The following is a 16,225-nucleotide window of genomic DNA, read 5'->3' as shown; positions in this document are numbered from 1 at the left end:
AGACGCTTCTTTCATGTGTTTGCTTTTTGCAACATATGTCAGTGCCAGCGAGTGTCGTCAGACCCACACACATTCTATTTGTGTGTACCCAAAGAAACATACAAAAGTAGAAAATTCTCCTACGGGACCGCTCCGATTGCAGGACATTGCATAGTAAAATATTAGCTGTCGACGTTTGTGTGCCAGCCGAGTGCTATATGCGTCTCTGACTGTTATTAATTTTAATACAATGAAGGCTTGTAAAACTGTTTGAAAGTGTTTGAAAGGTCATTGTAAAGACAATACAGCCAATCTTTTAGCACATGATTGAACATACAGTGTGCTGTTTCAGCGCAGGAGTTGCGTTCATTTTCACTGTTGTGCTTCATAAATAGGTTTGAATGGCCTGGAGACCCATGTGAACAAAACAAACAACAATCATAACAGTCATTTAGGCTGAATGCTGCTGAGATGGCACTGTAATGCAGAATGCAACACTATTCTTACAAAACCCAGTACATTGCAAAAGGACAAAGTGTACTGGATGGTAAGTTAATAGTTATGCACACAAAACTGTATCCTACAAAATTGTAATCCCTATAAACATGTTATGTACAGTTGTACTTACATAATTTCTGCAAATTCCATGGTTATACTGTGTCTCCAGGAAGTCGCTCTGTACGGCATACTAGATACTTGCAGACTACCTTTATGGAAAATGTGCGCTGCAACGACATTAAGTTATCTTTCATTTTCTTTTTATATTTCATAGAATGTCTGCATTTGCAGCAATTCATGCATACCACTCAAGCCTATTTTACAATGGACATTTCTCCTGTTGATAGAGAGTTATGTTAGGTTTCGAGCAGAAACATGTTACGATTTCATCGTGAATTTCCGATTGTAAGTACTGTAGTTACGTAGTACTTACTATTATGTACATGGAGACATGCTGGTACCTTATACATGGTGCAATGAATGTACAGCTGACACAATATATTAATGTACTTTTACGTGCCCTATCTACTATTTATATCTGCAGTGTCTTACAAATCAACGGTGTATGTTGGCATACTGTGTGTGCGATGGCTGCACATACGTGTGTGGCAGGGCCATCTTACGCACTTTAGTGTCTTTGGGCATGGAGATTTTTGGGCCTCTCCTTCATGAAACAAAACAAATTCCTTTACAACTTGTTCAAAGATCATGCATGCTTTCTAATGTATGCAGTATAGGGACTTGAACTGGTTGTGCCACCTGTGTGGTAGATTATGGTTATTGTTGTGAAGGTTTTGTTGCCAAGTGATACCTGTACGTGTGTGAAGGTAATAAGCTTGCAGTTATTTTTATTTTCATCTGCATTGCTTGTTGAAAGCATTCATATTACGTATTGCCTATGTGATTGTATATTTGAGGTGGAACGATTATCTGAATTCCAAGCCCTACACAATATGCTATGGGTTGCATTATTGTACCACTTTCTGAAATGGAATGGAATCACAGTTAGGTATAGATACATACAGAAAGCGTTATTAGGGACCTCTTCCTGAATGACACGATTGCAGAGAGTGCATGTATGTTTCCACATGCAGGAAATGTGAAAGATTTAATTTATGGATATGTTTTTGCTTTCCTTTCCAGTACTTGCAGTAAGTAAATTACAACTTCCTGTGGATCTCCTTGTCTGTTTAATGTGAATTTACCATTCTAGCGCAGTAGTCCAATATCTGCTTTATTCGTTAGATACTGTAACTGTTGTCAGGATTGTTTGCTGCATTTCTGTGCAGGATTATCATTTGTAAAGACAACTGGTCTGAGCCATTTAAATACATGTTTTCAACAATTGCTGGTATTTGCAATACATTATTGATTGCTACATTTGCATAGTAATTTACACCACTTTTATTGGAATATTTGAATGGACATGGCAGTTTTTTGTCTCAGTACTTTTTGCATAGTACAGTTTGTACACGAGATTTCTTACTCCACAATGGTTTGTTGCTAACATTTTGATATGGTGGAAGGCGCTTTTGCAAGCAGGTCCAGAAATGCAAGCTAAGGAATGTCCTCGTAGTCCTGTGTATTTGCGCACTGGGCTGGAGTCCATAGTTTGCAGTATTTTACTTTTTCCTTTGTTGTTGCCTTTCACATGATGATTGTGGAACTACTGCAAAGACTTGATAGCGTTGTGGCAACCGTTACACATTGATGTGCAGGACCAATTATAGATGAGGCATATTGGTTCGGTACCATGGAGAGTGGCATCTAAGTTTGATGGGGACATTTGTGAATGCAGTGTTTGTTGTTCCATTATGGCATTGTCTACCTTTCATACCCTCATCCAGTGCTATGCATGGCTATTTGGTTTGTTTGCTCTTGTTTGTATGATTCTTCATTACAGTATACTACAAACAAAATGAAATGCTTCTATAAATGCTCCATTTTACATTGAATAACAACATTTTTATGTTTAAAAATCAAATCTTCAGACAGAAACAGGGGACGGCCATGGGAGGGAAATTCACACCACTTATGCTAAGCTATATGTAGGCCACTTCGAATTAGAACATGCCTGGTCCCATGAAGCTTTTACCAAACTCAACAACATAATATATTGGGGCCGGTACATAGATGATATTCTTCTAATTTGGAATGGAAATGCTGAAACTCTACAAGAATATGTTAATTATCTCAACATCAACCAATACAACTTGCAATTTACAACTAATGAAAGTCAGAACAGAATCCAATTTCTTGATCTGAAAATATACATCCAAAAGGGAAGAATTCTAACAACACTGTACGGTAAACCCATAGCTGGAAATACTATATTGCATGCAAAAAGTCATCACCCCCAACACATTATCAGAAACATTCCATATGGAGAAATATTAAGAATAAAAAGGAATTGTACTGATCCACAAGAATATGAAAAACATGCTGAGAAAGCAATGGCAAAATTTCAAGCAAGAGGATATAAGTCAAAACACCTGAAAAAATCCTGTGACAAAACCAAGGCCAAATCAAGAACAGAATTGCTCAAGAACATACCAGCAAAAACAAATGACAATGAAGAAGAAAAACTTTGTTTTATAACCCAGTTTAGCACAAATGCTGAACAGATTAAAAAAATTCTTCAAAAAAACTGGCACATTTTGAAATTGGATCAGGACATAGCAAGATATATCGAAGACCAGAAGACCAAGTTCACATAACTTTCAGAAAAGCAAAAAGTCTAAAAGACACATTAAGTCACTCTCACTTCACATTTAAGAAAGAAGAAGAAGGACTTAAACAATTATGGAACAGAACACCCCTCAAGGGTAACTACAAATGTGGAACATGCATAAGCTGCCCTTTCTCAGAAAATGGGAAAAAAAGTATTCAACTACCCAATGGAACAGAATACAAAATCAAAAACTTTATAAATTGTAACCCCAAAATGGTAGTATATGTAATTATATGCAAAAAATTCTTTCTATGTGGGCAGTACAACGAGAAAACTTGACAGAACATGCAAACGAAACAACAAAAGAGATATATTTTTTGTCATAGAAAAGATAACAAAACCTCAAAGAGGAGGAAATGTGGAGAAAATCCTCAGATCCAGAGATGCATACTTGATCTGCAATTTGGACAGTTGCCATACTGGCTTGAACACGGACACAGAACTAATCCATCTTTTATGACAGTTCAGCCTGAGTGGTGATCTGAACTCTGACTATTGACAACATTAATGACAACATGTTAGCATGTAAATGTTTGGATTATTTTAAAATGCATGTTTTTCCATACTGTAAGCACACACTAAGGGAAGAAAAGTAAAGAAAATGTTATGTTCTCTGTATTGTAAATGTAAGGTAAAATATTCATCATAATAACATTACAAAAGGGACATATAATTTATCCCTAATTGTTTTAGGCACTCGAATTGAGGCAAAATGACGATCCAAAAGAGTGAAAAGGAAATTAAGAAAGATTATAATTGCAAGAATAGAAGCCAATAGGCCCTATCCAAGATGGAGGAACTATGGACTAGTGACGATTTTCGTCACGTGACCATTATTACAAATTAACATGAAAATAAGCTCCAACCTCATATTAATAAAGATAAAACCTAACGTCATTACTATTACTATTATTTACAAAATAAGGAAAGGGTATAATAGTTCTTTGGAAAGAAACCAATCGGCCCCAAAGCAAGATGGAGGAGTCGCGATCACGTGACAATCATGATCACGTGACCGCTACTCGAAACAAAAATCAAACACGTACACAGATAGAACGGAGCAGGTTATCAGGCCGGTATATCCCGTATCTAAGCTGTTTGGAAGCAGTAGAGGATCACACTAACACAAAAAGGTAAGCCCCATCAGAGCATATTCTCATTAGTCTTAAATAGACTAAGGGCCTCATTACACGGATGGCGGTAAGGATTTACCGGTACCGGTAAAATACCGGTACCGGTAAATCCTTACCGCCTTACTACGAGGTCCCTTTGCGGGTTGGGGGATTTAACGCCTGCTTTTTGCAGGCATTAAAAACCAACCCGCAAAGGGACCCAGGGAGCTAATTACGGTACCGCAATTTGCGGTACCGTAATTAGCGCCTTCCCCATTCCCATTGAGCCCTATGGGGCAAAAATGGGAATGGGGAAAGGCAATGGTGGAAGGGGGAATTACCGCCCCGCCAACCTTGGAATGGGGCAGTAATTCCCCTTTCCACCAAGGCGGTGCTGGTATTTTACCGGCATGACCCATGGCGCTAATGGCGCCATGGTTCTCCGCCATCCGTGTAATAAGGCCCTAAATACTGATTCTAATTCAAAATGCTCACCAGCAGTAAAGTGTTTGTCTATTACCATAGCGTTCTATTACCATAGCGTCTCAGCCTCGCATGCCCTCTCTCTCTCTTTTTTCACAGTGATATAACAAACAGAAATACACAAAGGAAGCGAGGGAATACCTTGAAAAACGCTATGTTAAGATAATCTCTATCCAATTGGGTCAAATAATATTCCCCAAGTGAGTGCCTTTTCCAATCAAATCACCATTCTTTTCTGTTATGCATGTTTAAAGAACAGTTACATTACATATTCCCTATTTTGGAAGACATACTTCAAGTATAACAAATCAGTTGTATAAATCCGAATAAGATAATTATTTAAAAAATGTATCAAATTGAGTGCTTGCAACTACTGGAAAAATTAATGCAGTTAAAACTGTTTAACATTTTTTTATTCACAGAGGCTTTTTGGAAATTTGCTAACCGACAATAGGTTTCTTTTTATTATGGAGTCACTATAAGGCTCTGGGTTCCCTCCTGAAGAACTGTCTGTAAATTAAAGACAGTGAAACACATGTCGAGGGCACATATTGCAAAGGACAAATGAGAAGAAATCAAAAACTAAATAAAGAAATTATGCAGAGGGCACATATTACAAAGGACAAATGAGAAAGAATCAAAAACTAAATAAAGAAATTATGCAAAATAATACAACTTGGCTTCCTCTTTTCATTTCCAATTAATTAACTTGCTGAGGGCACAAGAAGACAGGTTTTCTGCCTTTTTTTCTATGAAAAGCACCATCTATTTTTCTCATTACAGTATGACTGTGTGCTGGCGGTGTCACTCCACTCATCTGTACAGATGTTGCCAAAGGTATCATTGCTGATATTGCGTTTGTTTCAAAGTAGTGGTTGAAGTTTACAAATTAATTTTGTAAGTGGTTTCATTCTGTTTAAAATTAATAGAAAGAACTTTCGTTTCAGGAGCATTGCAATGTCTATAAAGAGTTTCCAGGATTACTTTTCTGTGGTGAGTTTTAATGAGTGTGATTTCTCCCCTCTAATTATAAGGTTCTGAAGGACTCTGTGGTGGAACATATTTTGTAAAATTACTTTTTTGGAATGCTTCCTTGTGGTGACATTAGCATTTGTACATGCTCTATTACCAGTAGTCAGAGTTGCACTGTTTTTACTACCTTTCTTTCCATTTCTACATTTTGACAGAGGCATTACATTGTCCTTACTGGTAGGTGCTTTCATTTTCATTAGTGATTGTATTAGCTGTTCTCTTTCAACTTTCTGTACAAAATCTGCTAGGGGTGGATAACTACTTTCTATGCTTTTAGCTTGAGCTTATCTATTTCTGCGTTGTTTTCTACAGAGTTCCTTTTTGCTAGGCATTCTGTATAAGCTGTTGGAGAAAAAAGGAAAGTGTGGGTGTGCACATTTTGTGAAGTATATGTGTGCAGCTGTACATGAATGGATGATAATGAGAGTAGGAATATAGATAGAGGTGTGTGATTGTGTACTGGTTTGTTAGTGTAGGGTCGGAATGCTATATTGCTATTTGGGAGTTACTATAATGGCAACGACATGATAACACAAAGTGAGCAACTGTTGAGGTGCAATGAATAAGAATGAAGCAAATACCAGTGGGTTGATGCAATTGTGTACCTTAAAATACAAGAACACTGCACTGTCTCAGTAAGCGGTGAAAAGCCACGATAGCATTGCACTTACTTTGTTGGCAGTCAAGAGTAGGCTTACTCTAGCTTGTATTTTCAATTTGACACGCCACTGGCTTTCAGGACAGAGGTGGTTACTGCAACTGTGAAAATATGTGTGTTAATGGCATACTGATTGCATTTGGAGAATACATTACTTAAACGGGCAGGGGGATGTGTTGGCAGGAAGATTTAGGACCGGCCTGGTAACAATGGTACTGGTAAGCAGGCCGGTACCGTTGCTAACGGACCGGCAAACTATGAGTTCTGCTCACGGGTGCCTTTCAGCCCACCAGGTCTGACCTGGCAGGCGGACCAGCACCCGCGAGCAGACCTCAATGAATGCAATGGCACCATTCACAAATGGTGCCGGTGCATACAGCCTCCCCATTCCCATTGAGTCCAATGGGACTCAAATGGGAATTGGGAGTAAAAAATACCAGCACCCGGCAATGGGGATGTACCGGGTCCACCAGGGCTGTTATGCCCCGGTACGGCCCCATTGCCAGGTGCCGGCAAATTCATGACTCCGGCGGCAGCCATGCGGGTAATCACCGGCATGGCTACCGCCGAAGTCGTAATGAGGCCCTTAATGTGTGTGTGTAATTATATGGCTTTGCATATGAATGGGGACTTCGGAGCATCAGCATTGTTGGTAAGGGGGTAAGTGGTTTACTTGTAAGTGTGCCGTATGATGTGCACTTTACCAAGTGTGTGTATTGGTGTAGCAGTATTTAGTTTGCAAATGGATTAGTCCTAGTTGTAGAAGGGTGAGGAAAAAGGTTCAGAAAGGTGTACAGCTTGGAAAGGAAAATGTTTTCGTGTTGAAATTCCATTAACTTTTCTGCACATGTATTCTTCCTACATGAGTAGAGCAATCATTTCAGTTGTTGGATTTTTTTATCCACATTTACGATTGGTACTGTTGTCAATGCACACATACATTTTTTTGCCTTTCTAAGTAATGTTGCCATATGTGAAGTTTGCCGGGTAAGTGGCAGGCACCCTGTTGTGATGTATGCAATGTATGTACTTGGTTTAGGTTGGTAGGAAACATTCAGTGATCCTTTTCTGTGACAATTTTACAAATTTTATAGGAGATGCGTTAGTGCAGAAAAAAGTCTTACAGTTGACAAAAGGAAAGAAGAGAGTAACTGTTTGGATATTACAACGGCTGACATGGGTAAATGAAAAGCACATACCATTGCAAGTGGCATTTGATGGTAGGTGATGGGAGAAATGACAGGATGGTCTTTGAGTAGGTTAGGGAGGTTCAGTGGCAGGTACCCTGCTCAGAGGCACTTGTAACAGAGTTGAAAAAGTACTGTATAAAAAATATTGATACCTGTACTTTGTGGTGATGGGTGCCGATGTGATGAATCTGGATGCAGAAATCTTGGATAGTTTTACAGAACCTTCTGGTGGAGGTGCTTTTGAATCAAACAAAACTTGTACCCTGAGTGTTTAAAAGTACATATGGAGTGTTGCACAGAGATGACAGTATTAGATGCAGAGGTCTTGATGTGATTGGTGGATGTGTGTGTGACTGTTTAACAGTACACAATGAGGGAGTGCTGGAAAAATAGTAGTGGAAAGAGAAGAAGGACTGCCCCTGCTTTACTGGGCACAGCCATTGTGGTATTTTGGGAAGTGCACATGCCACATCCTGCCCTTCTCAGCATGCTTGGCATGGAAATGGGGCTGCAGGGATTATCCAATCAGGTGTTGCGGGTGTGCTTCAGGAAGGGGCAGTAATATTTCTTTCATTGCTCTTTGTAGTGAGGCTGGCAGAGATGGAGAGACTCAAAGTGTTGATTGTGGGTGAAGCCTTTGTGCATGACCTGCACAAGTATGCCAAGGAAAGAGGCATTGGTGGCAATTTTAATTTGGAAGGAGTGGAGGCTTTGTGGCGCAGTGTACATGTGTTCAGTTTCAATGCTGTGGTTGCACTTTGCAGAGATTTGGCCACAGTGACTACTGTTCATGTTGTAGTAGTGCATTATGGAGCCCTGCATTTGAGTTACATTACTTGTGCATGTTTGCTCCATTTACTGAAGAACTTGAAAGCAGTGATGCAGGTTTTTCCCACTGCTAAGGTGGTTTTGTCATGCATACGACCTAGAAGAGTATGGGACTATCCTGATGTACTTTGTGCCCAGCCAGAGGTCAGAAGGTGTCTTACCAACAGAGACATGTCTGAATTTTTGTGCACTGCTGGGTTGTTCTACTCTGACAATGAGATTGTTAATTGTCATAATGTGCACTTTTTCAGTGCAAATGGCATTTCCTTGTCTGCCATTGGAAATGCTATTTTATTTCACAATCTACAGGATGCTTTGATGAGCTTCCTGTAAGAATGTAAGGAGGAGAAGAAAACAACCCCCCAAAAAACAAAAAAACAAAAAAAGTGTTTGTTTACAAGTACCTACAAAAAAGGTCCTTTTCAGAGCCACCACTACAATTAAAATCCCCTACCCTGGTGGAAATCTGTTCCCCCACTCCTCTACACAGCACAATATGTCCGCATACACCGCAGTAGTTCCAGGATCGCACATGCCACATCTGGGGATTTTCAGGATTGCAGGCATGGAAATGGGACTGTGGAGGCAAAGGGATTGGTCAATAAGGTTTCTGGGTGTGGTGTCTACGCAGAGAAAGTGCATTCAGAACACTGTGGAGTGGCTGCACATTTTGCATTCTATTATGTGGATGTGTACTGGTATGGAGTACGTGCAATGAAGTAGCTGAATTTGGTTCCTTTTTGTGCCACTTTGGTGACGCTCGATCATCCAACCATTATTATTCTTCATTGTGGAGGGAACAGTTTAGGACATGTTAGCGGAATTTCTCTGCAGTTTGTGATGAAGGAGGCACTTGGGCAGGTCATGGATATGTTTCCAAACTGCCGAGTAATCTTTTCTCGCATTGCGCAGAGACAGATGTGGCTGCGTTCTTCTTCATTTGGTCCGCAAATGGAGAAAGCGAGGCACAATGTCAACAAGGCTGTTTGTGCCTTATTGAGAGATGTTGGCATGTCCTACTTCTACAATGAAAATATTACATTTAGTAGCACAACATGTTTTTCACACAGTTGGAGTACATGTTACTGATGGTTGAAATGAGCTTTTTCTGTGAAATATCCAATAATATTATAAAATATATATATTGGCAATTCTACTTTTTCAACTATGAAAGGTGGCTCTGAAAAGAGCCTTTTTTAAACTTTATAAACTGTGTTTTTCTTGTTCTTGTAACACACAACACAGAAGGAAAGGAAGGGAAGGTAGGGTATTGAAGGGGCACCAACCAGAGGGATAAGATAGGGCAATTGGAGGGAGGAAGATGTTGGGTGGGCCTCACTTAGGTAGGGGGCAGTCATTCTCATGCTCCCGGACCAAAGTCTCGAAAGCACTTCGAGGTTTCTCCCTCCTGCAGAGTACCGTGTCGCAGTACATACACAATACAGTGACCTTTGAAAGGTAAGGGTCTGCTGCAGTGTGTGTGGCCTGCAAGGCTGGTTTAGGGATCCGCTGCCCCACAGACTGTGGCAGGAGCAGATGCAGAGGATGCTGTAGAGGAACATAACCTACTGCCTTGTTCCAAGGGCACTGCCTTCCCAACTGCTGCTTTGTCGCTCGATTTGAGGTGGTGCCGCATTGGAGGTGGAGCTGTACAAGCCAGGTTTTCAGTGACTGAGTAAGTGCAACTCACCAGGTTAGCATGAGATTTCCGCACGTCCCCTACGCCAGTAAACAGTTTCCACACCCAGCACTCATGCTGGCTGCAGGCAATGGGGATTTGCTCTACTTCATTGTCGTTCTTCTCTTGATCCTTATCTACATCACCACACCTGTTTCCTTGTCCAGGCCCTTCAGAAGGTGGTGGTGGGGGTGAGGGTGAGGGTGTGGGTGCTGCTGACTTACAGGCAGTAATGGTTGCCATTAGTTGCAAAGGTAATATAGCACAGCAGAATTGATCAGAAAGGAATTCCAGCATGAAGCAATGTGGACTGCTGCTCTGCTCTGGAAAGCCAACAACAGAATGCGGAGCAGCTCTGGTGTGTGGCCTTTTATAGGGCTACTGTGCAGCACTTGGAACCAGAAAGCAGGCATAAAGCGTTACATGTACAATGGCACAGTGTGGGACGTTTGTAAGGGTGTACTTTCACAGCAAAACTAATTACATTGCAGAAAACATTACTTTTCCGATGTCCTTGGGGCCCGGATTGTGTCCGGCAAATAAGGGTGCAGTCACATAGTGATGTTGCGAATGTTCTCAAATGGGATGGCTGTCCCATTGGGTGGGATACTCTGTGCACATGTGCATAGGTGTCCTATGAACAGGGTTGGCCTGCTGGGACTCATTAAAAGTGCGACACATGTCAGGCGACCATTTTCAAACAAGCTGGGTGTTTGTAGGCTACAGCAATTGCACTGTTTGTGTACACAGCTGTCCGTAGGACATGGGTGGATGCCTCAAACTACTGAAAGTACCTCAGAACTTTTTATGACCATGCTGGACAGGGGCAGTGTTACCAGGACACAACGGATGAGATTTGCATGTGCATAGCTGTGTAAAAGACAGACATGCATTCCCACAACTAATTAAAGGTGCATCACATAATGCGGACATGCGACAAGTTCTGGCGTCCTGTGGACACCTCCATTGTGATTGCGCATATGCCGGGCAGGTGCAGTGTCCTTAGGAAACCTCAATTTTTCATAACTGCGGCCCTCCCGGACAATACTGTGCACCGCAGATTCATAATAAAATTTCAAAATAAAAGGAAAAGCCACTCACACAAACTCAACACTTTACATCTACACCTAGAATTTCTAACATACATAAACACTATTAGGAAAGGGGAGGGGTAGCAGAAATGGATAAATACACAGGGGAATTGGGGATTTGTACAAGTTCGTCATGAGGGGAGCCAAGGATTGAGGTCTCATCGTAACATCTCTGATCACAGGGAATTTGTGGGATGGTGGGCTGGGAAATGAGGAAGGGGTACATGTACAGGTGGGGCAGTGATATTTTTTTTTTTCCATAATATGTCCTTGTACCAAATCTTTTAAGGCGGAAAAATTGTTTAGAAATTGTTCCATTTTGTCGTCCAGGCTGTCTAGTTTGTTATTAACAGAGTTTCCTTAATTTCCTTTGGCTGTATGCTATTGTGGAAGAGGTGCTGCTTGTGGTGCATTACTTTCATTTCCAGTATGTCCTGTTAAAGATAAAAATATTTGTTAGGTGTATATGAAGCAATACATATTAACGGTCTTACATTTCAGACTGTGCTGTGTATCAATGGGGTTACTATCTCTACTCATTTCATCATGAAGGAAATTCTCTTCCAGCCTCACTAGGGTGCTTGGCGTTGCTGCGTACAAAAAAAGAAATCATGGTTTTCTACTATTGTACGCTGCACAAGCTGTGCAATTATAGGAGAAACTTTAGTGTATTTTCTGTGTTCTCAATACTTTGCAGTCCTTACTCTGCCACTTCCTTCTTCGTTTCCCATGTAAAGCAGCAGTGCGGTAATACTGTTGACGCAGACGTTATTTCGCTTGTTGGTGCATTCCATTATGGTGCATACCCTATGCCTTTGCTCTGTTTGTTTCACAAGTACAGAGTTTGCAGACCTACTCCATTTTTCCTTCCAATGCATGAACATGGTGCTGTTTGTATATGTTCTTTGTCTTTGCTGACTGGTACCACTATGTAAGAGAACCCCTGCCTTTTTCAGCAGTTTGAATGCTACCCAATATCTGTGAACAGACGTACACTCTGCAGTTACTGTGCCCATCGGCATGTAGTCATTCATTTGGTATGCTGTATGGTACATCTATACAAACTAAGGGTATCCTAGAAAAAACCTATGAAATTCAGCGAAAAAACGTTCTTAAAGGCACGTTATGGTTCAGTTGCCCTAAGAAACGCCTTGTGATGTTATCTTTGATGTCATGGGTGTTAGTCTTAGCAGTGCACAGTGGTGGCGCAAGTTATGGTTGTCTAGCTTGCCATAACTGGCAAATTTCTGGGGGTTTTCGGTTTTACGTGAACCCATAATATGGATAGGTTGTTGTTAGTGCAAAGTAACTGTAACGTGCCTTTAACAAAGTTTTTGCACTGAATGTGCTAGGTTTTTCTTAGGGAAACTGAACCATAACCTGCCTATAAGAATGTTTTTTCACTGACAATAACGTCCCTTTAACAATTTCTTTTCACTAAATATATATATATATATATATATACATATATATATATATATATATATATATATTATATAATATATATAAAGAAAGACTGCAAAACAGTCAAAAATGCAACGGCATGCTAGCAATATGACCGAAAAGAATATAAATCTGAACACCTTCTCAACTGCAAAGGAAGTATCCTTTATTCAATAGGCTTGGTGGACTAAAGTATGGGCAGCAAAAAAAAAAAACAATGCATTGCACCCTAAAGGGGCTTCGTTGGGATATTCTTATTCTCTCCAAAGTGTGGTGTGGTATATATATATTAGAGGCCTGATGAAACTACATCTAAGTCTTTGAGAGTGAAAAAGTTGTACATGCACTGAGCAGATAAATTCCAAGGGTCGCACAATTGTTGGCCATTTGAAAGCAGTGAGTGCCACACTTTCTCTCGACTATTGGTAAGCTATGTCAAAGTTAGTTTTACGGAAGTGCCTGGGCTATCAGAGTTTATGATGATAAGACATAATTCCGTTTTTGAAAATTCATTTAGATCGGGTCCCTTTAGCCTGCATTGTTTTCAGTGTTCATGTCAGTACTGTCGGTGGTGGGGCGGGCCACCACAAAGAACCATGCTGACTCTTATAGTAAGTCCAAGGGTGTTTATTGGATCTTTACAATCAACTTAGCCTACAGACTTTTGGGTAGTTCTCAGGGCTAAGTGGGTCCTTGGAGAATTGGCACTAGGGCCATCACTCTCTATCTCGACGTGCCAGATTTACCAGGCTTCTTTAGCGGGTTGTTAGTACTAGTCAAAGGTATCACCTGTCTGTTTCTCAGAGACCAATTAGTGAACTTAATAACCTTTTTGAGATGATGAACCGCATATTAAATAAAATTTACCACAACATTCAGTTATACTAACATTAATTTTCTTGCTGTCGAGGTATATAGTGAGAACAACACACTTAAAACTAAGATTTTTACAAACTCCATTGATTGCAATAGTCTGCTTCTTGCCACCAGTTTGCATGCTAAACGCACACCTGAGCGCGTGCCTCTGGGCCAATTTGTAAGATATTGATGTAATATTTCAAACACAGAAGAGTCCAAAATTCAGGCTGAGAGATTGCGGGAGAGATTCATTGAAAGAAAATATGATCCGCAACTAACCGAGGAGCTAGCCGAGAAGGTAGAACAAAGTTCTAGAGACAACTTATTAATGTGAGCAGGATTTAACCGAGAGATTTATGCATGGTAGGCTGTTAACATGCTGGGTCAAAAAGTTGAGGATATAGTTGAAAATCAGGTTTCTGTCAACCTGTTAGGTGAACTACTTCCACTCCATATAGATAAGACTGGAGGCCTGAAGTATAAAATACCAACTGCAAACTACATGTTTGGGAATAAGGAAGGAGATTATACTAATCTAATACTTTGTTGACTAAACAAGGCAAGGTTTCAAGACTGTAAGATCTTATGGGCGAACTACAATCGTACAAAGATTGCACCAAGACTGGTTAAATATATGAATTAAGACCTATTTAGGTAACACCATCTAAGCCACACACAAGGAAGTGCAAATAAAGATTCTCAGTATTGTTACAGTGAATTCTTTCTAAATGAAAGAAACCTGGTCTACTATAATATGTAAAAAAAAAACAATAATAGGGATACACATTTTATTGGAGCTAATAAACATAAATTAGGGGGTTTCACAGTAGGATGCATTGAAAAGATAGGAAATCACACCATTCCAAGGTGGCCACCGGGCTTGTGATTCACTGCCCGGTATCCATACGGACTATGAGCATGTGTCCAATAGCGTTTTAAGAGACGGGTGTGGGGCACCCAGCCGGTAATGCCAGTCTTCTGTCTCACTAACTGTGAAGCTTGTAATATTGTGAGTACTCATATCAAAAACACTACTTTTTGTGTGAAACATGTGTGTATAGGCGCGTTATAAATGCCATAACATATCATATCATATCAGGAAGAGTACTAACTGAGACCTAATGTGTCTAATCTATGAGCCTGACTTCTAAAAACACACATTTTTGTTTAGGTCGTGTGAGGTGACTGACACAGATGGGTTTCTAGACCAAAATATTTTTATTAAAATAATAAGGATTTGGAAAGGTGCCTCAATAGCCCTAACACTATCAGGGGTTTCCATGACTCAAAGTTTCCGTCCTGTGTCCAAAACCTAATCTGACCCTCACACTTTGAATTCTGCAAACGGGTGCAACAATGATGTTCCAAAAGAAAGCTTCAACTAGCTCAAGGGGGTATTATTTACCTTCTATCTTTATCAATTGCCCTCATGTTGCACAGCCAATGAGCCACAGATGAAAAATAATAGTTCAGCACCTAGTGAAAAACAAATAGAAACATCCACTTGATTTCCATTGTCATCTCAGGTTAATCGTTCTTATATTAATTTACTTACATATATTTTACTCATCAATCTTCAGGTGAGGAGAATGTTTTCTCCCTTTTATTCTTTCATGCTTTCTCTTTGCTAAGGGGGAAAATCCCCTTCCTTTGGTCTTTGTCCCGTCAAAATATAGGAGAGGTTTTCAGTCTCCTACATTTTTATTCTATTTTCAGGCAAAGGCAAAGCCTTGGTTCATTCTCGTGCCAAGGTTAGTGCTTTCACAGTTTGCCAGCTGTTACCTTCTCTCAAACGTCAGGATGAAAGGAAAAAGAAAACAATGCCTTCATTAATTTTGTTTATCCCAGGTGTGCTTCTTTGTCCGTATCACTTCCACGGTAGGCTGGGTTCTTTCTTCTGCCCAGCACTACCTTCGATATTCAGCCAACACTCCCTCCAGTCTGCAGAGTGTCTGTTGCCAGTAGAACACCTGTCCGGCATCCGCATGGTTCAGTCTCCCATGTGCCTGCAGGTTTTCTCACAGATGTTGCACGGTCTCAGCGCTCTTCTCCAATTCGACTGACCTCTTTGCTTTTGGTCGCTCTCTGACCTGTCTCTGAGCTGGTAGCTGCCTCGCTTTAAGGAATTTCTGGTGGATCTCCCGCTAGCTTTGGGTGGTTCAGTAGCCAGCTGTATGCTCATCGGGTTTCCTGAGCAATCTTCCTTGCCACTGCACAACCTCAGGGTCACAGTTTCCCTGAGGCTCTGGTGTCCATGTTGATTAAGCGGTGCTTCCACTCAAGTGGACCTTCTCTGGGGATATCACGTCGGGTATCCTTCTGATACATTGTTTCCTTCTGTGGCTGCCATTCGGCCTGCCAATTTACAATTTGTGGGTTACCGTTCTCTCTTCTCTTTGGGCTCTTTCTCGTCGTTCTACATCCACATCTCCTCCTGCTGCAGCTACTACTACTGCTACATCTTCTTGTTTACCCTTGTCTGTTATCCCTTCTTATTCTCTGTCAGTTTTCCCTCACTGCACAACAACTAGAGTTTTGGCAGTAGTTGTTGTGGTCATTCTGTGCATCCTCCCGGGGCCTTCTGGTCCCATTGCTACATGTCCCTACTACTGGTATTATCTTTTTAGAGTGTGTTGCTTGATAA

Source organism: Ambystoma mexicanum, chromosome 1p, assembly GCF_040938575.1.
Source record: "Ambystoma mexicanum isolate Mex_15411 chromosome 1p, UKY_AmexF1_1, whole genome shotgun sequence".
NCBI lineage: Eukaryota > Metazoa > Chordata > Amphibia > Caudata > Ambystomatidae > Ambystoma > Ambystoma mexicanum.
The sequence above is the reverse complement of the archived record's forward strand: the minus strand, read 5'-3'. Positions refer to the sequence as shown.